Consider the following 26,092-nt stretch of genomic DNA (forward strand, 5'->3'; position numbering starts at 1 on the left):
TTTGGTAGCATTAGCTTTTGGAGTGCTGCTCCTTCATGGGGTGATGAGAGAGCAGTGCTCCAAAAGCTAGTGCTTCCAAATAAACCTGTTGGACTATAACCTGGTGTTGTGTGATTTTTAACTTTGTTTAGATAGAGACTGCTTGTTCAGAAGAGCCCTCCAGTTCACACTGACAAAGGTTGGTTCCTATTGGCATTTTTCTTCCTTTATTAATATCCAGAAATGCTCTTACACACAATTGAACATCTTTTTTCCATGGAAGTAGTTGCATTGGAGGCAACGGCTCATTGCGTTTCTGGAGTGAAGGAATTGACATATCGAGAAAGATTTATTTTGAACAGAACTCAGTATATCTCATCCTCTATTAACCACCACCACTACTGGATCTGTTACACATTAGATGCTTTTCAAGTGCAGTTATGAAATGGTCCCTAGTGAAATAGTTATATGTTACACTTTAATTCCTAGTTCTTATGTGTCTATGTGTACATATGTGCATATGTAACAAAGTAGTTTTTAATGGAGGTGGGAGAGCTGAGGAGGTAGAGCCTTTCAAAGGGTATTCTCGAGGCCAGCACCTGAATAACTCACAGGAAGAGAATTTTGAAACACTGGAGAGGAAAACAATGTTCTTTACATTTTTAAGACCCAGGGTCATGATCAAATATTCCCAAGGATGACATTGGCAAGAAGCAAAGATCATATACTGAGTTCCAAAAGTGTTGCATTACCAGAACAAATGCTCTGCATAAAAGCACGGGTCCAGATGTTATGGTAAGAATAATTATGTGATTATTAATGCTGACTGTCAATAAACTATTAGTCAACAGCAACATCTACATTTACAAAACTCAACATGTAGGAAGTTGTAGTCCACTGTAGATATGGTGTTGTTGTAGGCAGTGAAGGTGAATGGTATATAATTTATCTATATAAATATAACTTATGGAATTTACATTTCAAAAGAGGCAGTTAGGTACTTCTGAGAAGGGATTTTGTTTAAGAAAATGACAGAGTCCTTCCAGAATAGTGATTAGTCAATAGTTTGTCAGAAAGCAGGCGACTGCAGACCCCTGTGAGGTTAATGGGAAGATGTTCCTACTGTTGGTTTACGACAGGTAACTTAAACATGTTATGCCTTTAGCTCTGTTTTCAGTTCATAAGAATCTAGTACTAAGCAAGCTTTTAATTCAGTTCAGAGGACACCAGGGTTGAGTTTAGCTGCTCTCCTAGAAGGAGCTCAGGCTGGATCAGGGAACAAGTCATCTCAGCTGAAAGAATTAGTTTCTGATACTTTCAAACCAAGCGAGTGTAGTTAGCAATCTGCAGATCATTACAACTGGGAAAGGTTAAATTCTCAGATTTGTGAAAGATTCATGTCGGGAGATTTGGAAAAGACTCATCCATACGTTTCCACAGACCATGAGAAAGAAACTGGAAAAAGTCAGCTAAGTAGAAATATCTGAAACATAAACTTCTGTTAGAAACTTGAGATGGTGGGGTAATTTACCAGACATGAGGTTCTCTAATAGATAGCGTCAGGAAACAAACTGATCCTTTGTTTTGCTGTGTGTTTTAAGTTCATTATAACTGTTTTCTTTATTTTAGTCTTTTCTAAAAACCTCTTTTATGTAACTAACTTCTGCTCTGTTGTTAAAGAAAATTTACAGCCTTGTGCATATTTCCGTCACTCCAGAGGGCTGCTCTCTCATTAGCGAAAGATGACTGGTGGTGGTTTAACTGAAGGTCACCACACCTCAGCTTGAGGGGTCAGGTTGAGAAGGAAAGTCTTTTATGATAACCTCAGTTCGTGCAGGAATTGAACCCTTGTGGATGACCTCATTCTGAATTACAGCCGAAAATGTGTTGCTGAAAAAGCGCAGCAGGTCAGGCAACATCCAGGGAACAGGAGATTCAACGTTTCGGGCATAAGCCCTTCTTCAGGAATTAAGTAGAGGGAGGAAGAGAGCTTCTTCAAGGAAGGCATCCTTGCAAGAGGATTCGCAGTAGGTTAAAATCTTCAAGGAGAAAGTGAGGTCTGCAGATGCTGGAGATCAGAGCTGAAAATGTGTTGCTGAAAAAGCGCAGCAGGTCAGGTAGCATCCAGGGAACAGGAGATTCGACGTTTCGGGCATAAGCCCTTCTTCAGGAATTACATTCTGAATTACAAGCTAGCCATCCAGCCAACTGATCTAACCACAACATCACCTGGCCAGACAAAAGATTTACCTATTTATCTATCAAACCAGTTTGCATTCTGGGATCGAACTCATCCAGTGTTGATAAGAGCTGGACGTTAAATGCTGTCATGAGAATACTGTAGGGAATGTTAAACTCCACTCCAGCTGGGTCACCCTGCTATTGTCCTACCCTACCCTGTCCCTTCCGCATTGTGATTCAAGAGATGGAAAGTATCATGAGCTGCACCAATGTTCCCATTCACAAGTTGAAAAACCCACGAGCAAAGCCATGGCTGCCACGCTGGGAAAGAGCAACCTATGTCCATACAGTTCCTGTCAACCACTGTTCAGATGGGTGGGATCGCAGGATACAAGGATCATAAAGAGCGTACACCTCATCAATCAGCCAACAGTAGCAGAGCCAGCCTCTGACCTCCCATTAAGATAAAGCACAGCACTTACTCGAACCTGCACAGAGTACAGGTGATGGTCAGATACTGACTGGATAAGGGTCACAGAAGTTTAGAAAGACACCTTTCAGTCCATCACGTCTGCACAGATTAGAGTCATAGGGTTATAGAGTTCTATTGATTCTTGGAGCATTTTAACTTAATGCCAATCTCTTGTCTTTCACCCATGACCCTACATGTTATTTCTCTTTAATAATTATCCAAAGTCTCTTGAATGGTTCCATTATATCTGCCTCCACCAAACTTCAGAGCAGTGTATTCTAGACCCTATCTCCTCACTGCGTTAAAACGCCTTATCTGGTTCTTCTGTAAAACACTTTAAAACTGTAGCCTCTCATTCTTGATGTATTTGTAGATATGAACAGTTTTGCCCTACCCACTCTGTCCAGACCTCTCATAATTCCGAAAATTTTTATTGAATCTTCACTCCAAGGAAAACAGCTCCAACTTCTCCGATTTTTCTTCATCCCTGGAGTCATTCTCTTCTACACTCTCTCAAATGTGTTCCTCCTTCCTATAATGTGGCATCCACAGCAGTGCACAATGCTTCCGCTGAGGCTAACCAGTCTCATAAATAAGTTCATCATAACCTTCCTGCTCTTGGCTCTATGTTCTGAGACCTTAGAATACTGTCTGCTTTATTAACAGCTCTCTTTAGCCATCCTAATTAGATTCCCTACAGTGTGGAAACAGGCCCTTCAGCCCAACAAGTCCACACCAACCCTCCTAAGAGTAACCCACCCATCCCCCTACCCTATATTTACCCCTGACCAATGCGCCTAACACTATGGGCAATTCAGCATGGCCAATTCACCTGACCTGCACATTTTTGGATTGTGGGAGGAAACCCACGCAGACACGTGCAAACTCCACATAGACAGTCACCCAAGGTGGGAATTGAACACTGTGAGGCATCAGTGTTAACCACTGAGCCACCGTGCTGCTTCACAAATTTCTGTGTCATCTTTGCACAGGGGCCATGCTAATTGTTTCTGTTTTGTTCCAGTTTTAGTGTATGTGCTGCTGAAGTGAGCACATCCTGCCATATGTAATGAGTTATCTACATATATACCTGAGTCTTTCTGCTCCTGCTCCTTCAGAATAGTATCCTTCATAATGTCTCTCTGCATTCTTGGTGCCAAAATGCATTACTCTCACTTTTCCACTTCACCCTTCTGTCCAGTTCAATACTGTGTCATTGTCCCTTTGAAGTTCGATACAGTCCTCACAGTTGTCAATTCTCTCAAGTTCTATGTCACTGCAATCTCTGAAGTTATTTCCTGCACACCAAAATCACGATCATTTATACATATCAGAAAAACCAAGGTTCCCAACACTAATCCCTGGGGAACTTTGCTGAAAAACCCCGTCCAAGAAGAAAAAATGTTTCCATCAAACATTCTTAAAATTCAAGTCATTAATTTTGAATAAAATGATGACTGATTTTTTAACAAAGAAAATCATTACTTCTGAGGAATTCTCATCCCAAAAAAAGACCCAGCAACCACTGCTCTCTGCTTTCTAAACTGTCCGCTGATTTTGTATCCAGGTTGCTACTGTCCCTTTTATGCTATGCTCCATAACTTTCCCCATAGTCTATCGTGTGGCCCTGTCTGAAACCTCTTTTGAAACTCAATGCATACCACATCAACTGCCTTGCCTTCATCAACACTTTATGTGACAATAAAGCTAATTCATTCACTCATTCATGTTCTTTCTTCAAAAAACTCCAGCATGACAGTTTGATATGATTCTGTCATTGTACCCTGGGCAGCATCTCCTTCGTGGGTAAAGGCAGATGGAAACTATTCATTTAACACTCAGTCATGCCTCTTCGTAAATTCTCTTTTTGGTCCTTAATCAGCTGTCCTCCTCCTTTTACACACTTTCACTACCGATGTGCTTATACAAGACTTTGGGATATCCTTTCATGCTAGTAGCCAGTCTTTTTTTTCAAAACTTATCTTCACTTCTCATATTTGTTTTATCGCTTCCCATCTGTATCTGGCTTGGGTCTCAATTGTACTTATAACCTGACACCTGTCATAAGCAAGCCTTTCTTCCTTTAACTGAATTTCTATTGCCGTTGTTATCCAGGGAGCTCTGGATGTGTTTGTCCTATTTTGTCTCTTTTGTGTGGGGAATGTGCGTAAACCATGTTATCTTTGAAAGGTAGCCCATTATTCAGGTAGAGTTTTTCTGGGAAATCTTTGGTTCCAATCAATCCAACTCAGCTCTGTTTTTGCCCACTGAAGTCTATTCTATGCCAAATGATTATTCTTGCTCTTGGTTGACCACTGTTATCCTAATCCTTATAATATAATGATTACTATCCCCCAAATGTTCAAATGTCATTTGATTTACTCATTCCCAGGAACTTGAATTGCCTCTTATCTTGTTGGACTGGGCACTTACTGCTGTCACAAACTCTCCTGAACGCAATCCAGGTATGCTTGCCCCTTGCTGCCTATTTTACTATCACAGTCACTGTCATATATGGATAACTAAAGACCCTTATTATAAATAATCTATGATGCCTACATCTATCAGTAATTTCCTTGCAGATTTGTTCCTCTGAATGGAGAGTCTCATCCCATCAACTGATGCTTTCTTCCCCAAGAAATGTCTTACAATTACTTCAGAGTCAATTAAGTATTGGTTAAATTTGTTGAAACAAAAATAGAAATTGCTGTAAAAACACAGCAGCTCTGGCAGCACCTGTGGATACAAATCAGAGTGACCCTTCCTCAGAACCTAGCAATTTCCACTTTTCCGATTTACAGTGTCAGCTGTTCTTTCACTTTAAATTTGCTGACAACTGATCAGAGCATGACAAATTGAAATTTCCAATTAGTTTACAGAATTAGTTATAGTGCTTGATGCAAGAGTTGGTTGGTTTTGACAATAGTTTCGATAAGAACAAATTGTCAAGAGCATTAATTCAAGTCTGCCCGGAATTGGACTGTGTATTCACTGCAGTCTCTACCAGTTGGCTGAGAGATGGAAAATTTTCCCAAACTGACCTAATTGCTAGCAGGCAAGCTAAATATGCTTGATACAATTATCATTGTGACCAGGATAATAATGTGGTTTCTCAGTTTAATGTTTGTGTTATGGCAGATGCACTTTCTCTGTAAATGCATCCTAGAGCAATTATTAAGCATGCATTTTATCTCTCTCTCTCTCTCACTGCAGGACACAATATAATCTTCTCATCAATTATACTAAATACATATTTAATGCACTTCAATGGCAATTGGGAGGCTGGGATGAGTTATAGTAATTACGCACTTGTTTAGCTCAAACCACAATATTTATATGTGTTTAATCATGTAATAGATTTTTTTTTCCAAAGCATTTACTGACATTATCTGTTCCAGTCAGTTCCAGCAGGTTCCATTCAAAAGTTATTACAATCAAATATTATTCTCATTCACTCAGTGCAAAGAAACTGTTCCCTGAGTTAAGTCTGTGCAGCAAATCCATGAAGACCTTCAGCACACCTTAACCCAGAAAAAATACTTATATTTTGTTCCCATGTTTGAATGATATGTTAGGCACATGGAAGGCTAAATACTGTATGGGCACTTGCTATCTTACCAACTGTTCAAATTATATTACATTAGCAATAATCTTAATCTTGCATAACATGACAGTTTATTTTGCTCCACCCTACATGTAGTCAGTTGAGTATGTCAGGCATAGTCTGTTTCAAGTTACTGAGAGACCTATTACCCAATTATAGAAGCTGTACATTTAGTAATAGGGGAGATAATAACGGGTTTTCATATTATTTTAAGAGCAGCTGCAGTGACTTCGACAGATGATTCCTGTAACAGTCCCTTCAGCTCATTATTTCTGCACCATGTCCATTATCTTAGCCGGAGGCGATGGTTGAGTAGTATTATCGCTGGACTATGAATCCAAAGACTCAGATAATGTTCAAGAGATCGGATTCTAATTCCACCATGGTAGATGGTGGAATTTGAATTAAAGTTTTTTTTAAAAACTGGAATTAGAAGTCTAATGATGACCATGAATCTATTGCCAATTGTCGAGAAAACCCATCTGGTTGCTTTTGGGAAGGAAACTGCTATCTTTACCCAGTCTGGGCTACATGTGACTCCGGACTCACAGCAATGTGTTTGACTCTTAACTACTGTCTGGGCAATAGGTTCTGCCTGACTAGCAACACCTTCATCTTGTGAATGACTAAAAGAAAAGAAATTGTCATATTTAAACAACTAGAGTACATAGTTTCTTTTTAGAAGGATGAATGGATTCAACCTCTGGTTGTGTAACAGAAAGTTCCACATCCAAACTATCTTCTAGGTTATTATTTTAATTACAAATTTGCCTGTAACTCTTTTTACCCTAAGTTTGCACCATATCATTACCATTTATCGACAAGTGCAAACTGTTTATTGTTATTTATCTTATAAACCCCAATCTTGAAGATTTCTATTTGATCTGCCTGTAACTTTTTCAATTCCTGTGAAAAAGCCATAGCTGTTCAACTCCCTCCTTGCAGGTTCCTGTGAGTAACTTTGTAACTCTAAGCCGTACCCTTCCAACTGGGGGGTGGGCGGTTAGATTTTTTTTCTCTATTGGGATCTACCACAACTGTGGATAATTCTCCACCTGCACCCAAAGCCAAGTCTTGTATAAGTCACTGTTCTCTTATGGTTCAAGGTCAATACTTTGTATAGCTTTAAGAGGCATGATCATGAAATCATCACCACAAAACAGCATGGTGAAGACATAAAGATCTCATTTTCCGTCTTATCTCAAATCACTTGAAGCATGACACTCTACTGGAAGCATGCTCCTCTGTTGTAACCTTGATTTGGAGATGCTGGTGTTGGACTGGGGCGTCCAAAGTTAAAACTCACACAACATCAGGTTATAGTCCAACAGGTTTATTTGGAAGCACACTAGCTTTTGGAGCGCTGTTCCTTCATCAGGTGGTAAGGAGCAGTGTTCTGAAAGCTAGTGCGTCCAATTAAACCTGTTGGACTATAACCTGGTGTTGTGTGATTTTCAACTGTTGTAACCTAATAGCTTCATAATAGCCCAGATACTTATTTGCCTAAGGAATGTAACGTTTGTACAATGCTGGTTGGATGTTTAAATATCACGATATACACTTGCAGCTTCTTATGTTATGGGAGATGACATCAACATTGCTGCATAAGAAAACAAGCATTGTTTTAGAGGTAAACTCAAAGATCTGGATTACTTTGTATTCAATTTCACAGATATCGCTTGCACCTACAAGAGAGGGTTGGTGAGAGGAACCTCGTTAGCTTTATGTTTATGAGCTTTCAAAAGGCTTTCAGTAAATGGTCACAATTGTTAGAGGTCATGAGAATATAGGGTCAATGACAGCTCTGATGCAGAATTGGTTAATGGACAGAAAGCTGAGCAAAGTGATGATGGTTGCTTTGCAGATTGACTGGGGCACAATCTTGATGTGGGTGAGATGAAATTAAGAAATGTAATAAACTATGAAGAGGATAGTAACAAGGCTTCACGATGAAATCGACATCAGTGAGATGAACCATCACTGGGCAGATAAAATCATGCAGAGGAGTGTGAGGTGATATACCTTGATAGGAACATTGAGGAAAGGCAAACAAACTACGATAAGACAGTCTCAAACAGATGAGGACCAGAGGTGTGAGCACATTAGTCGTTGAAGGAGGAGGAGCAAGTAGAGAAATTGTATTGAAGGTGATTAGGAAAGCATATGGAATCCTCAGTTTTGTTCTTGGAGGCATAGAATACCAAAGCAAATGTAATTCTTTATAGGACTGCAGATTTCAGCTGCATTATTGTGTTCAATCCCTGGCAGCATAATATCGGGATGATGTCAAGGCTTCAAACAGTTACTAGAATGGTCCCAAAGATCAGAGACTTGGGATATGTAGCAAGACTGAAGAGTCTAGAGTCATTGTCTTTGATGCAGAGGGAGTTTAGAGTAGATTTAGCACGTGGTCAACATCATGAATGGTTTGACCGAATAAAGAAGAAAAAAACATTCCAGTGGAAGGAGGAATAATAATCAGGGGACACAGATGTACGAAGGGATATCAGTGGAAATCAATACACAATGGGTTATTGGTATCAGGAATGCGTTACCTGTGAGTGTGCTGGAAGAGGATTCTACAATGATCTGTAGAATGGTGAGAGGCCAATTAAGGAGCATTATTGCTCATTAACATAGGATCTCAGCTCAGCAATATATACATGCCCATTCTCCCATCCAGCAGAGAGAAACTAGATTCCAATAATTCCCAACAACATCAGAATGGGTACCTGGTGACTCCAGCTTATTGTTTGTTCCTCCTCACCATCATCTTGGAAACCTGGCATTAACATCTCAGGGCATGCTCCATGGGCACCTCACATCCACATTTCTTGGCATCTGCCCCTCATGTCTGATTCACTTATAGTCTGCATCTGCCATTCAATGTGCCTTTCTTTGCAATGCTGCTACAAGGATGCTTTCTGGGCAGGGACAGCCACCCAGTTCATGGATTAGACCAGGGCTGGCTTGCTTGGTCTCCTAGTGCGCAATCACCCTGAATGCTCACCTCCTTTCCTTGCCATGCCTGGACTTTTAGTTCATGGTTGTCAGCAGTGACCATCCAAGGGATGGATGCGTTGCTGCCATGCTGCAGCAATATTAGACCTCTCCACCAGCTGATGCGGCAAACACATCACAGAAGGTTCATCCAAATGACCATGGCTCCAGGGTCAGTGAGGAGCAGTGCCCAGTCATGTCAAGAGAGACATCCTTCAGTCAGAGGGATCCAGCACCATGAGGAGCTGCCAATACCAGTTCAGGGGCTTGGGCACATTCAGGCTGCCACCTGGTACTGTCAGCCTCAGGAGGTGAGAGGCAGAATTGTCAGCTGCCCACCAGTTAACACAACTCATTATGGGCTGTTTCTCTCCGGCATTGGGACAAAGGGAGGGATTGAGTGACCTGAAAGCGTCTGGCACAGCTTTAAATGTTGGCACTGGTAAAAGGTGGAAAGGTGGTGTGGAGTCCAATGTGAGTGAGTCAGCAGTCAGATGGCATGCAGGGTTGGCAGGATGGAAGTTGGGGTGGGCAATAACAGGAGGGGTGTACAGCATGAGCCTTGGTGGGAGCTGGAAGGGTGGCAGAGAAAGAGTGAACGCTAGGTATCAGAGAGAAGATGACAGCACTTACCTTGACCTCCTTCATCCACAGCTGGGACCACACTGAGCTGGGTTAGCAATGTTGGACCAGCATGTCAGGGTCTGGTGCTAGGATCTCCATCACCAGTCCTCGGGGAAATGGACACCATGCTCCCTCTGCACCACCCCAAGCCTCCAGGTGTCTACCTGCAAAGTGGGAAGCAGTCTCTGCCTAATCCATGGCAAAAACTCATAAAGTCCAACAAGTCCACACTGACCCTCTGAAGGGTATCCCACTCAAAGCTATTCCCACTCAAAGTTACCTCTGTAACTCTACATTTACCCCTAACCAACACATCCCTGAACACTATGGGCAATTTAGCATAACCAATTCACCCTAACCTACACATCTTTGGTTTGTGGGAGGAAATCTACACAGACACAGAGAGAATGTGCAAACTCCATACAGACAGTTGCCTGAGGCTGGAATTGAACCCGGGTCCTTGGCTCTGTGAGGCTGCAGTGCTGACCACTGAACCACCGTACCACCGCTTTCATTGTTCTGTCATGAACCAGGAGGGCAGCTCCAGACTGCCAGCACTTCCCCACTTATAATCTTCCAGATCTTGGGCTAGTGAGGAGGATGGCAGTCTTTTCTGGGAAATGCAGCAGTGGTGAGTTCATCCAGTCACAATGAGTGATAGAATTGGGTGAGCATTGAACATGAAGGGGTCCCTGCAAATTAATGAGGCGAGTTTGGGACAACAACTTGAGGAATCTCACCAGGGTCTCACGGAGATGAAGCTCATCTACCCAGAATCTTTCCCACCACTTTTTTGTTTACTCTTTCTCTCCTTAAAAGAAGCTTCAAGTTCATACTGGATTTCTGCCAAACACTTTCTCAAGACTACGGGCTTATCTTTATATTTTGGGCAACAAACTGTAGCTTCCACAGCGTTATATTTGTAATCTCAGCACAGAAAGACACAACGTTTTAGATTAATAACAATCATCTCCAACATGTTTAGTTTCGTTTTCAAATTGATTCTTATCAAACCTGCTTCTTTTCCATACTTTGACTCCATTGTGTCAAACACAGGCCATTTGTTTCCAGTTACAGTGCCCAAATGTTTTTATTCACTCATGGGACATGGGGGATGCTGGCTAGGCCAGCAATTATTGCCACCTCAAGCTGCCCTTGAAATGAAGTTGGTGAGCTGCCTTCTTGAACTGCTACAGTCCACATGCTATAATTAGACCCACAACGCTGTTTGTGAGGGAATTCCAGGACTTTAATCCAGCGACAGTGAAGGAACAATAATATGTTTCCAAGTCAGGATGGTGAGTAATTTGAAGGGGAACGTGTAGGTGGTGGTGTTCCCATCTGTCTACTGCCCTTGTCTTTCTTGATGCTTGTGGTTGTGGGATGGACAGTGTTTTATAAGGATCTTTGGCGAATTTAAAAATTCATTTTCATTTTTGAGGATTGAATTGGGAACAAATTCTCAAATCTTTGAACTTGACAGGAATGTTTCTAACCCAAGTCCAATCTAATTCACGGGTAATCATAATAATAATATTCTTCTTTTTCTTCTGTTAATTGGTGTAATCGGGACATTAAGTTTCATTCTCATGGAGTTAACTTCCAGAGAAAGGAAAACTCCATGCGATGTTGACTAGAATTGGGTTGGAGCAAAAATGGGACCTGAAGTGGGTAGGCCTCAGGCTGGGAGATGGGACAGCTGATCATGCGCAAATATGTGGAAGCCACTCAATGAGATTTTTGCAGGTGAGGAAGCTGGGCAATCATGCAGCGGTTCGTGGGCAGGACATTGACAATGCTGCCTATGCCTCACAAGGTCAAAGGTCGAGACGTCATTGGTGACCATGAAGGTATTCATTCCTACAGTCCATCAGCATGAATCTGTCAATGTGAGCAGGTGCCTTAAAACAGAAACTGCTGCTAGAACCTTCTCATCATCTCCAGACCCCTTCCCGAGCCCCTGGTACCTTCCTCAACTAGGGCTGCTGCCATCTGTCCAACCAAGAGTCTCTCCACACGCTGTTCTGGAGAGACGTCTTTGAACAGACAAGGATTGGTGCCTTGGTTTAGCGAGTCTCCCTCGATGTTTGTCCTCCAGGCCACCAAGAAACAGTAGGAGCGCCTGTTTCACAGAGATGGAGCAGGAGTCCCTCTGGCTTCACAGAGACAGCCTGGATTGGGTTTGCAGGGGACATTATTGGCTGTGCAAATGAGATGGGCTTCAGTGCAGAAGAATGGCCTGTCCTCCGCCACGTCAAGCCTGCATTCACAAGAACATTGGAGAATACAAGTGTGTGAGGAAATCTGGCAGCCTTGCCTGACTTGACAGGAAGAGGAAACCCCAGTTAGCTGCCCTGGGTGTTCAAGATTATTGCTGCCGTTCCTCAGCATTACTCCGTCAGAGACCACATCGCCTCCTGCAGGTGAGACTGGGGAGGATGCAACGTACATAAAATACTCAGTAGGCCAGTGCCCACCAGACCTCAGATCACCAGACATGTGTGTCTAGACAAAGACCAGACAGAGGCAAGGTTTCACAATGTAAAATTGAAAATCATGTTATCAGGCATCAGGTGCAGAAGGCAACATGGGATTTTGCAGTATTTGAGTGAGAGGGGAAATGTAGAGCATGACGACAGTTATAGGTGGGTGGGGGTGGAGAAGATCGTAGAGCATTGTAAAGTTTGGCAGTGGTGGCTTATGGATGTAGAGTTTGATGGACCCACATGCAAGATGGCAGTCTCAACCACAACAGAGAAAGTGGTTACATTATAGCTGGGAAAGGAGCCTCACAGTTACAACAATGGGGAACATGGGAAAAGGAGTACAGGACAGCAGCTCAGGCACATCAGAAAAGGAAAGAAAAAGCGGGAACATTATTTAAATTTGTGCAATTGGCACTCATCCTGACCCACTGAAGTGAGAGCACCAGTCTAGTCCTTCACGTTGAGTAGGCTCCTAGCCCAAGCACAGGCCTGTCCAAAGAAAAAGCATTTCACAGCCATTTAGTAGAAATATATTTTACTCAAAATTATTCCCTACATTTTCATTGGTTTCTCATAGAAAAGTTACACTTAATGTTGAATAAACAAGTGAGTTGCAGCTTAAACTAACATTCACAGATTGTTGGTACAGTTTGAGTGGTTCAACTTTTATTGTTAAAAATCACACAATACTGGGATATAGTCTGACAGGTTTATTTGAAGGCACTAGCTTTCAGAGCTCTGCTCCTTTGTGGAGAGTTAGATTGTAAGACGCAGAATTTATAGCAAAAGCTTATAGTGTGATGAATCCATTTTTTAGATTAGAATCAGTCTGACCAGTGTGGCACAGACAGCCTCACACAGGGCACCTCACACCTTCAATACATTATCTGGGCTGACATGACACCAATTGTTAAAGTTCATTTGAGGATGTAACTTCTAAAAAATGTTTTTCGATTTATATATGAAAGAACTGAAACCAACATGCCCATTCTAAAAGATGAGAGACTTAACAAACAATCCAGGTCTTTTTCAATATATAATTTCAGTTACATCACATTGTAAACTTTTGCTATAAATTCTGTGTCTTACGATCATATTCTTCACAACCACCTGATGAAGGAGCAGCGCTCCGAAAGCTAGTGCTTCCAAATAAACCTGTTGGACTATAACCTGGTGTTGTGTGATTTTTAATTTTGTACACCCCAGTCCAACACCAGCGTCTCCAAATCATCAACTTTTATTGACATAGTTTTCCTGGGGCTTACATAGACCTTTGGCTCAATCCTCTTCAGTTAATTTCTGCCACACTGTCTGAACCCTTTTATGGCTGTGAAACATCAGTCAATTGGAAATTGTACATGAGCATAAAAGATGGGCACTTGCACAGATTTATGTCACTAAAATACAAGCAAATCATTAACTCGTGAACCAGATGACACATTGTATACAAAGCTTGTTGCTCTCCTAGCTTAGCAAAGTTATTCAAAACTGGGGGCCCAGGGACAACGAAACGGATTGGTCAAACAGAAGATAGAAACAGGAGTAGCCCATTCATCCCTTCTAGCCTGCTGTGCCATTCAAAACAATCATTGCATATCCATCCAATTCATGCCCTTGTTCCTGATTTCTCCCCATACCCTTTGATCCCTTTCACCCTCAGAACTGTATCTAATTCATTCTTGAAAACATTCAAAGTTTTTAGCTTCAACTGCTTTCTGTAGCAGAGAATTCCACAGACTCACCGCTCTCTGGGAGAAACGAAATTCCCTTCATCTCAATCCTACAAGACCTTCTTCGATTCTTTTCTCAAAACTTTATGGACAAAGAGGTTCACATCAGAATCAAACTAAGCTAAGAAAAGCCTTTCATGTCAGAACCAACATACTCCAGGAGGGTGTGAGTTATATGAAGAGGCTGGATAGGCTGGAACTTTTTACCCTGGAATGTGGGAGGCTGAGGGGTGACTTTATAAAGGTTTATGAAATCATGATGGGTATAGGTAAGATGAATAGCCACAGTCTTTTCCCCAGGCTTGAGGGTGTCCAAAACTAGAGGGCATAGGTTTAAGGTGAGAACAGAAAGATTTAAAAAAGACCTATGGAGTAACCTTTTCACATGGTGCATGTATGGAATGAACTGCCAGGGGAAATGTTGGAGGTGGCTATAATTGCAACATTTAAAATGCATTTGAACAGATACATGGATAGGAAGGGTTTAGAGTGATAGGGGCCAAATTCACGCAACATGGAATAGGTTCAGTTTCAAAAACCTGCTCAGCATGGGCAGATTGGACCAAAGGGCCTGTTTCTGTGCTGTCTACAGCTGTGACTTTTTAAGACTCAGAGAATGGCCCATGATCTGAAATGATAATTTGGTTTCTGCCCCTATACATGATGCTAGACCCTTATGAGTATTTTTCAACAATTTTTGTTTTTTTTTGTTGATATTAATTAGGCACAATCTCAGGGCCACTTTGATCTTTTATTGACCTTCCATGGTACGACTTGTCCGCAATGTTTTGCGGAAGGTTAGCAAACAGCTTATTTAGAACAAACTAGGAATCTGGAGCCATCAGAGACCATCTCAATGTTTATCTGCTGGTATTTGCTGCAACACTTGCCTTTCCCTTAGCCTGTGTGTTTTACAACAGTTCAGGGAGTTGGCAGTCATGTAAAGATTCCTCTGTTATCAGATTTTTCCATTCGAATGAATAGAAAGTTTATGTTATGATTAAAGATATACTCATTGACCACTATCTTCAATGATGAAAATACCAACTAATATGGGCTGCTGGTTGCAATGTGATTATATGGCAGGAAATTTTAACAGAAAAAAAAACAGTGATGCCACTTTCAAAGTTCACCCATATTCTTTTGTTCCAATTAACATTAGACCCAGTATAAGGGCAGAATAAATGTTTAGCAGGACAAAAACAAAATCCCCTAAAGGAAATCAAGGCAGCTCTAGCAAAAGATTCATCCTTTTAAAAACAGTGTCTGTTAAACATTATCAAAATTTCTTAATCAAAAAATTACCTAGCAACATTTCTTTAAAGGACTGTGGTATCCTTTGATCTGACTGGAGATCAAAGCAGGCTCCAAACCACAAAGGTAATGTTAGATTTCTAGCATGGCTTTTGATTTTGTGCTTGCAGATACAGCAAACAATATTTTTTGTCATGCTGTCTATTAATCTAAGTATCTTCTCTATGTTCTTTTATTGCATTATGTTCTTGAGACATTGATAAGTACGAAACCAAGGTTCTCCCAGCAGGAATCAGCTGAAAACCTGCTGTTGATTATAAGCAACTGATTCATTTTAGCCATTGTCTTTCCAAGCTATTGCAATTCAAAATTTGTCCCAATTGATTGGAAAGTTGCAAAGTATTTAGGGAAAGAGAATGAAAAGCAGAAATGCTTAAATGTTATGTATCCAAACTCTGTCGTCTGCAAGTTATGGAGGTGTTTGAGCCAACATAGATTTGGAGAGGGTAAGCCATGTGTAACAAACCTAACTTTTTTTTGAGAAAGCAATACAAATTACAGGAAGGAGAATGCCTATGGACGTAGTTTATATGAACCTTCAGAAGGCCATGGATAATGCAGCATATTTTAAAAAGCTGTTACACAAATGATCATGGAATTGAAGGCAGATTACTAACCTGGGTTCAGTGAATGAATAGACAATGAAAGATAGAGAGGATGGATAATGGGTATTCAAATGGAAAAGAAGTCACTAGCGATGCCCCACAATAATCCGTCTTGGGACTTTATATATATTATCTATACCATATATGATATATAGATTACATATATTAACAGATTATACAAGAGAAAGCCATATAGCCTATTTGTTGATGACACAAAGGTAGAATAGCAAGTAGGGTAGGAGGCAGCATAATAAAATATGCTACATTGACAGATTGAGTGCTCAAAACTGTGGGCTAATGGATTTCAATGCAGGTAAATGAGGGGCCATTCATTTTAGCGCAAAAGATGATAGATCAGAGGGTTATTTAAAGCAGAAAAGCAGGAATACTGGAAGGTACATGAAATAACTCGACAAATGCTGATATGCTGTCACCAAGTCATGCTTTATTACACATAATCCTTAAGTCTCATACTGCCTCTTCAGAGCCATCTCTCAAAATGGCAGAATCTCTGACAGCCAGGGCTCCCTGATTGGACCAGATCAACAGTCCTTGTAGCAATCACTACATTCCTACCCCTCTGAGTCTAATGACATAGGTTGGTCCTTTTTCTTGGAGAGCTTCTGGGAGCGATTTAGCACCGGATCAGGTTCCTCTGGCTTGGAATCCAATACAGGCAGCATGTAGTGCAAGAGAACTCTCCTCTTGCACCAGGAGTGCCTCAATACGCTCTTCTTCTGGCCATAAAGGCATCAAGGCGGTTACATCCATCTTGGATTGTAAGGACCCATCAATGACTGACAGAGAGGGTGAATCCACAGGTTCCGGTAGCCTTTCTGACTGTTCAAAGGGCAAGGGCACTTTTGCTCCCACACCGTTTGCGATTTTGCAGCTTTCATATTGTCCACGCGCTTGTTCAGGACCGTCACACCCAACCGAACATTATATGTCGCTAGACCCAAAGTCATGGTGAACATGCCTCTTACCCATGCAGGGTCATTCTCATGATTCTTATACCAAACTTTGTCCCCGTATCGAACTGTCCCTCTTGCTTGGCAGAGTCATTGGCAGCTGAAAATGTGTTGCTGGAAAAGCGCAGCAGGTCAGGCAGCATCGAAGGAACAGGAGATTCGACGTTTCGGGCATAAGCCCTTCTTCAGGAGTCATTGGCATTCTGGATCCCTTTTCACCCTCCCCCCTCCAGTCTGGGAAGATCAGACTTAACCTGGTGCAGAGTCCTCTATCCATTAGCAACTCTGCTAGTGCTATCCCTCTAGTTGCATGCGGATGGTCCTATAATCAAATAAGAACCCTGACATTTGGTGTCTTGAGAAGTTGTAGGCTGTTTCTTCAAGCCAGGCTACTGAATGATGAGTGGAATGGAACTGTCCTTATACACTGAATCCCATTGAAATTTAGGAAATACTCAGATTCCCTGCCGGTACATGACTAGCCTCTTATCTGTGTCGAGAGTGTAGTGCTGGAAAAGCACAGCAGGTCAGGGAGAATCCGAGGAGCAGGAGAATTGATGTTTCGGGCATAAGCCCTTCATCAGAAATCTCTTTTACCTACATTGAAATCCATTAGTCCACAGTTTTGAGCATTCAATCTGTCAATGTAACATCATTCCTGATGAAGGGTTTATGCCCAAAATGTCGACTCTCCTGCTCCTCGGAGGTTGTCTGATCTGCTGTGCCTATCCAGCTCCACACTCTCGACTCTGATCTCCAGCATCTGCAGTCTACACTTTCTCCTAGCCTAATACCTGTGACCAACACTTCCAGGACTCCATATATTGAAAAAGATGCATGTAGTTTATCTATTATCATCCCTGTGTTTGACGAATGGACTCAATGCACACCTAACCACTTTTATTGGGCGTCTATAATGAGTAAGAATATTGAGCCCATGAGAGGCCTGCAGAGTTGACATGCAACTGAGTTCAAGGTTTATCCGGCCATTCCCACAGATGTGGGGGAGCTGCTGGTGGAGAGTGGCCCATCAACGAGGCTCTGTCTGCATCATGGGCCTGGCCACCAGACATAGCTTAGAGTCATACAGTCATACAGCACGGAAACCCATGCCACAGTCCATCTTGTCTGCACCAACCAGACATTCCAGTCTGACCTAGTCTCATTTGCCACCATTTGACTCATATCCCTCTAAACCCTTTTTATTTGTGTACCCATCCAGATGCCTTTGAAATGCTATAGTTGTGCCCATCTCCACCACTCACTAACATCCTCATTGTGGAGACCTCTGGATGACCCTGGTGGAATTCAGCCAACATTTGGTGGCGACCTTGCTCGAGACAGTCACTCCTGTGCCCTGTAACGTTATATCATCCTCTACTCTGAGGTAGTCTCCAAAAAGGTTTCAATTCTAGTTGTGACGGTCCTTCGGTTGCTGCTGAAAGACTGCACAGGCTGACAATAACCCAAATGGCAGTCTTGTATATTGGTACAAACCTTTATGGGTATCAATTGTAGCATACACAAAATCATTATCTGACCATAATTACAAGAAAGCATGCTCATGTCCAGCTTCATGAGGGAAGACACCTGCCAACCTTGATTAGAAATCCTCTATGTGATGGATCGGTTATTTATCCAGCTATGAAAATCAGCTTCCCACTTGTTTACAATCCCCGCAAAGGTGAACTGGCCCATTGGGCTTCACAATTGGTAGGCTCAGTGTTGCACATGCCTCAAAACCTTGGGCTGGTTTGATGATTCCTTCACTTTCCAGATTCTGATTTCTGACTCCACTTTTTCCCAAAAGGCAAATGGCACTAGGTGGGCCTTGCAGGATCATCGAGTAAAAAATGAGGTCTGCAGATGCTGGAGATCACAGCTGCAAATGTGTTGCTGGTCAAAGCACAGCAGGCCAGGCAGCATCTCAGGAATAGAGAATTCGACGTTTCGAGCATAAGCCCTTCAAGGGCTTATGCTCGAAACGTCGAATTCTCTATTCCTGAGATGCTGCCTGGCCTGCTGTGCTTTGACCAGCAACACATTTGCAGCTTGCAGGATCATCGAATTGTTTCCTGATCAACATGCAATGTGGCCCTGCCTCCTCTAGAAGTCCCTGGACTTGCCTGAAGGACTTTGGGTTGTTAATTAAGACTTCATTGATGCAGCCATTTTCTAATTGAAAAATGCTGAGCCAATCTGGGTGTATCTCTCACAACCCATCTTTCCCCATCAAGCTTGGGCCCAAGCTATTTACTACAATCACTGCTTTTCATAAGGGAGCAGAACTGATGTTGCACCCTTAATCTGGGCAAATAGAATATAATGCAGGGTATGTACTTTGGCAGGAAGAATAGAGCAACTGAATCTTATTTAAATGTAGAAAAATTGCAGAAAGCTACAAAACAAAGGGATTTGGGAGTTCTCATCTTTAAATCACAGAAAAGCTAGCATCCAAGTTCAGCGGGTGATACGGAAGGCAAATGGGATGTTGGCCATTATTTCAAAGGGAACGATGTATCCCATCACTACATCATGCTATATTTACATATGAAACATTCTTGACTTTAAGTATGGCCTCCTCTTTTAATCTGTCAGCCAGGGCTTCTTAATTGGACCAGGTTAACAACCCCAAACAGGGAATTCATATTTTATGATACTCAGATGGCCGACCTTCCTGCAATCACTACGGTTCAAATGAGATATGCTGGAATCCTAACACAGTTACAAACCTGTTAGTCTAACATTTGTTCTTGGAAATGTGTAGAGAGTGCAGATCACTAAAATGCAGTAATCAAGAATAATGAATATTGAAAAAGGCTACACAGTAGGATATGAAGGGGAGGAGGTTTTACCACAATACGTCATTCCATTTAAGTCAGGCTTCTAAACTGGGAGTTTTATTTTAAAATTAACAGCTTTAACTGGATTTCCTAGCTGCAGTGCGGGATGGAAGCTATCAGCTTTAGTAAGTAAATGCCTTTTGGGTGAGGAGGAACAGAAGTGCTCTCTCACCAGTGTCTCCTGTACAATACTATTGCCAGTTATAGCCTCTCTCTCACCATTGCTGTGCTCAGTGGTCTTCTTCTCATCCCTCAATCTTGCAGCTAGTTTCACCATCCAGTTGAACACATCTTTCCAATGTACAGTTTTCCACGCGATCGTGATTTCTGGGAACTGTTCTTCAGTCTACCTGTGTATCATCTCATTTTTTAATTATTCATTTGGGGGACTGGGTGTCGCTGGCTAGTCAGCATTTACTGCCCATGTGACTGGTTATCGCTAGATGGCTAAAGTACTACCATTTGTCCAATAGCTGTGGGTCACCTACCTCTGACCCTGTACAAAAGGTAGACCTTTGGCTTTGTATTACAGCCCAGCCAGGAAGTAATGCTCAAAGTTTTAGAAACTAACAGAAAAGCAATGAAAAATCTCTTTTTCCTAATGAGTGATTCCGGAATCTCATAAAGCTTGAGTATGGACAAGCCTTAGGACAGGACAGTGTCATGAACTGTTGCACAGGCTAATAATTTTCTTGCATAATGGATTGGCAACGTGTTGGTGGAATATAAGGACGTAATAAATGGAATATAATGTGGGGAAATGTGAGGAAATGTACTTTGGCAGGAAGACTAAAGCAGGTAATGATAATTTAAATACAGAAAGATTGCAGAAAGCTGCAAAGCAAAGGGATTTGGGAGTGCTCACCCATAAATCATAGGAAAGTTAGCATCCAAGTTCAGTGGGCAATGGGGAAGGCAAATGGAATTTTGGCCTTTATTTCAAAGAGAATGATGTATAAAAATAGGCAGGTCTTCCTAAAACTCAAGTCACCTGATGAAGTGGCAGCGCTTCGAGAGCTTGTGATTTCAAACAAACCTGTTTGACCATAACCTGGCGTTGTGTGACTTCTGACTTTGTCTACCCCAGTCCAACACCAGCATCTCCACAGCATTGCTCAAACTATACCAGGCACTAGTCAGACCATAGCTAGAATTCTATCAACAGTTTTGGGCCCCTTCTCAAAGGAAAGAATTAGATAGATTCCCTGCAGTGTGTTTGGACAGGCCCTTCTGCCCAACAAGTCCACACTGACCCTCCGAAGAGCAACCCACCCAGTCCCATTTCCCTCAGACTAATGCACCTAACACTATGGGCAATTTAGCATGGCCAATTCACCTGACCTGCACATCTTTGGACTGTGGGAGGAAACCCACGCAGACAATGTGCAAACTCCACACAATAGTTACCCAAGGCTGGAATCGAACCTGGGACCCTGGTCCTGTGAGGCAGCAGTGCTAACCACTGAACCACCATGCTGCCACTGGCATTGGAGGCGGTTCAGAGAAGGTTCACAAGTCTGATCCCAGGTTTGGAGGGACTGTCTATGCTACTCTCTCCCCACCCCACCCTGCTCTAGCTTATCTCTCCATGCTTCCAGCTCACTGCCTTTATTCCTGATGAAGGGCTTTTGCCCGAAACGTCGATTTCGCTGCTCGTTGGATGCTGCCTGAACTGCTGTGCTCTTCCAGCACCACTGATCCAGAACCTTTTACCTTATGAGGAGAGGTTGAGTAGATTAGGCCTGTACACTTTGAAGTATAGAAGAATGAAAGCCAACCTTACTGAAGCATAAAAGATTCTTAGGGGACTTAACAGGGTAGATGTGGAAAGACTGCTTCCCTTTATGGGGCAGTCTAGGGCCAGAGGACATCATATCAGAATACAGGTTACACATCTGAAACAGAGATGAGGAGGAATTTCTTCTTTCATAAGGTCATAGAATTCTTTACCATAGATATTGGTTTGTTGAGTATATTCAAGGCTGAGGTAGATTTTTTAATCAGTAAGAGAATCAAGAGTTATGGGAAAAGGCAGAAACGTGGAGTTGGGGCAGCACGCTGGCTCAGTGGTTAGCACTGCTGCCTCACCGTGCCAGGGTCCTGAGTTTGGTTTTAGCTTCCTGCAACTGTCTGTGTGGAATTTGCATGTTCTCTCCAAGTTTACATGGGTTTCCTCTGGGTGCTCCAGTTTCCTCCCACAATGCAAAGATGTGCTGGTTAGGTGAGTTGGCCATGGGAAATTGCCCATAGTGCTCAGGAATCTGTAGGCTAGGTGCATTAATCAGGGGAATTGTAGAACAATAGGGTAGGTGAATGGGCCTGGGTGGGATACTCTTCGGAGGGTCAGTGTAGACTTGTGGGCCCAACAGCCTGTTTCCACACTGGAGGGATTATATGAAAGGGTTATCAGATCAGCTGTGATCTCATTGAATAGCAGGGTGGATTCGATGGGCTGAATAGCCTACTCCTGCTCCGACATTTTATGATCTTAAAATAATAGACTATGGAATATTCAATTTCCCACATATGCTTTTCAATAAAGAATATTTGAGCGGGTAACATACTCCAGAATAAGTCAACCTCTTTCGAGATGATGGAATAAAAGGCAAAACAGACATCTCCAAACCTTAGGGCGCAAAAAATTGCCTCATGTCTTTTTTAAGTCTCTCTTTTCTCATCTTAAAAATAGTCTTGAAACCCCTCCTCCATCGCCAGACTAGAGCAACACGACGGCTGAAGGAAGAGCGCCTCATTTTCCGCCTAGGAACCCTCCAACCACAAGTGATGAACTCAGATTTCTTCAGTTTCCTCATTTCCCCTCCCCCCACCTTGTCTCAGTCCCAACCCTCGAACTCAGCCACCTTCCTAACCTGCAATCTTCTTCCTGATCTCTTCGCCCCCACCCCCTCTCCGGCCTATCACCCTCACCATAACCTCCTTTCCAACGCCCCTCCCCCAACTCCCTCCTCCCTACTTTTTATCTTAGCCGCTTGGTACACTTTCCTCATTCCTGAAGAAGGACTCATGCCCGAAACGTCGATTCTCCTGTTCCTTGGATGCTGCCTGACCTGCTGCGCTTTTCCAGCAACACATTTTCAGCATCCAAGACAAAAGATAACTCCCATTAATTCTAACGAGACCTCTCATTATTTTATAAACTTCTGTAAGGTTGCCTCTCAACTTGCTTTATTCCTGTGAAAAAGGTCCCGCAACAAAAGGGAACATCCTCCTGATATTGGACCTCTCCTATCCCTAAGGATCTTCTATATTTCAATAGATCAGCTTTCATTTTCCTAAACACCATGTGTGTACCCTGGCCTCTGCAAGTTCCTCTAAATAGGATAATCCCTTAATTCTACTTCAAATGCAACATGGAGACCAAAACTAATTCCTCCTGATGTATTTTCACCAGCTTTAACTGCTGTAAAACTTCCCTACTTTATTAATACCATTCCTTGCTATAAACGTGAATTTGCTATTTGTTTTTGTAGTAACGAGCTAGACCTGCACACTGATGCTTTCTGAGTTAGGCACCAACTCTCTCAGATCTCTCTGTACCTCAGAGTTTCACAATATCTCTCCATTTAAATGCTGCACTCCTTTTCTCTTCTCCCTGCCAAAGTGGACAAATTCACAATTTCTGACATTCTACTCCACCCGACAGATCATTACCCACTCAGGAAACATACCTGTATAATTTTTGCAAATCTAATCTCTAATCTCCTCTTAGTAACATACTTTCCTACCTACCTTTGCATCTTCAGTAAATTTAGCAACCATGCATTCAGAACCTGCACTGATCCCTGTGGCATACCACTAATCATAGTCTGCCAATCCAAAAAAGACCCATTATCCCTACTTTCCATTTCCTGTTTGCAAGATAATCCTATACTCATGCTAATATGCTACCCCTACACTACGTGCTTTCATGTTGTATCGCAATGTTTGATATAGCACTGTACCAAATATTGTGAAACCACGTGCACAACATCTACCATTTCCCGTTACCTAGATTGCATGTTACTTCCTCAAAACTGCTAATATAAATTAGTTAAACATAATTTCCTTATACTAAGCCATGTTAACTTTGTCTGTTCATGTTATGATATTTATAAGAATCCTGCTCTGACCCTCTTAATGATGAATTCCAGCAATTACCCATAACAGAAACAAACACAATGAGTGCTGAAGAAACTCAGCAGATCTGGCAGCATCTGTGCAGAGAGAAACAGAGTTAATGTTTCATTTCCAGTATGACTCTTATTCATAAATGCTGAACGATTAGAACAGAAATCCTGTCAATGAGAAGGTGGGGATAGTTAAAAGAGAAGTGGCAGTGAATTATAAAATCAAAATACCGAAGATACCGGAACTCTGAAACAAACACAGAGAACACTGGAGAAACTCAGCAAGTCTGGCAGCATCTGTGGGAACAGAGAAACCCAGTTATGGTTTTCACTCAGGGTGACTCTTCTTCGGAATTAATGTCCATTTTAATCTTACCTTCCAACAGATGTAAGGCTAACTGATCAAATGTTTTCTGTCCCTTTCTTTCTCAAATCAGGGTGTTACAAATGGCTATTTTCCAATCCACGGATGCTTACAGGATCTAAGGAAGTTCAGAAGATGATAAACGATACATCTTGTAACTCTACAACCATTTCTTTTAAGGCCTGAGATCACATGCAACCAGAAAGTTTTGTTTATTCATTCACAGGATGATGGCGTCACTGGGTCAGCGAGCATTTATTGCCCATCCTAGAGAGCAGTTAAGAATCAACCACATTGCTATGGGTCTGGAGTCACATGTATTCCAGACCAAGTAAGGATGGCAGTTTCTTTCCCTAAAGGACATTAGTGAGCCAGATGGGTTCTTCTGAAAATGGACAATGGGTTCCTGGTCATCAATAGGCTCTTAATTCCACATTCTTATTGAATTCAAATTCCATGATGTGCTGTGGTGGCATTCGATCCCGAGTTCCCAGTCCTGAGTCTGCAACACATCAGCATCACACCCTGTGCTACCATGATTGGAAATGAACACAAGTAACTGTGGATGCTGGAAGTCTGAAATAAAACGGAGAATGATGGAGAAACATAGCCGGTAGAGTTAATACTTTGGGCCCAGTGACTCTTAGTTGTGTACCGAAAGCCTCTTGTTACTGTCATTTAAAACTGTAGACCTCACATTATTACATACTCCTGGCATTTGTATAGCTGAGTTTTAGTAATTTCTCCTTACAATCTTATCCTTAGTGCCCTGGTAATTGTCTGGAGTATGCATATTGCATTTCTTCCATAGACATTATATCCGCTCAGAGCATCGTACCCAGTACTGTGGACAGTGCTCCAGCTATAGTCTCACCAAGACTTTGTAACAAAATGTAAGAGCAACTTACTGCAGATACAGGAATCCATACTGAAGTCAAAAAATGATGGCGATCACACTGGTCAGCAGCAGCCGTGGAGATAGAGCAAGCTAACATTTTGAGTCTAGATGACTCTGCATCAGAGCTGACATGAAGTGTGGAGGCGGCAGCATTTATGCAATGGCAAGAGGGTGGAGTGCTGGGGAGAAAGGGTATTGATAGAGTAGGTTACGTGATCAGAATGTGAGAATGGCAGATAAATGGTGTGTCTTACTGCCAGACTGGAAAGAACAGACAGTCCCATTGCAGTTGTGGGTACAAGGGAGAGGACATGGTGACAGAGGATGTATCAAGCAAAGCTAAAAGTTGGAGAAGGAATGGGAATGGTTTCACAATCTGAAAGCATTGAATTCAATATCAAGTCCAGAAATCTTCTGCTTGATATTCTGGATCTTAGATGTAACTTTTAACATTCCATTTGTCATAGTCATAGAGATGTATAGCATGGAAACAGACTCTTCGGTCCAACCCATCCATGCCGACCAGATATCTCAATCCAATCTAGTCCCACCTGCCAGCACCCGGCCCATATCCCGCCAAACCCTTTCTATTCATATACCCATCCAAATGCCTTTTAAATGTTGCCATTGTACCAGCCTCCACCACTGCCTCTGGCAATTCATTCCATACATGCACCACCCTCTGTGTGAAAAAGTTGCCCCTTAGGTCTCATTTATATCTTTCCCCTCTCACCCTAAACCAATGCCCTCTAGTTCTGGACTCCACAATCCCAGGGAAAAGACTTTGCCTACTTACCCTATCCATGCCCGTCATAATTTTGTAAACTTCTATAAGGTCACCCCTCAGCTTCCAATGCTCCAGAGCAAACAGTCCCAACTTGTTCAGCCTCTCCC

The 26,092-nt window shown here is 42.2% G+C and overlaps 1 non-coding gene across 1 annotated transcript; it reads right to left on the reverse strand.

The window, feature by feature from the left end:
* Positions 1 to 3,579: 3,579 nt before the first annotated feature.
* On the reverse strand, positions 3,580 to 3,686 carry LOC132833474 (U6 spliceosomal RNA). The gene has a single exon (XR_009647086.1). It is a non-coding gene; the product is annotated as a U6 spliceosomal RNA (small nuclear RNA).
* Between the last annotated feature and the right edge of the window lie 22,406 nt (positions 3,687 to 26,092).

Source organism: Hemiscyllium ocellatum, chromosome 36 (assembly GCF_020745735.1).
Source record: "Hemiscyllium ocellatum isolate sHemOce1 chromosome 36, sHemOce1.pat.X.cur, whole genome shotgun sequence".
In the NCBI taxonomy this organism is placed as follows: Eukaryota; Metazoa; Chordata; class Chondrichthyes; order Orectolobiformes; family Hemiscylliidae; genus Hemiscyllium; species Hemiscyllium ocellatum.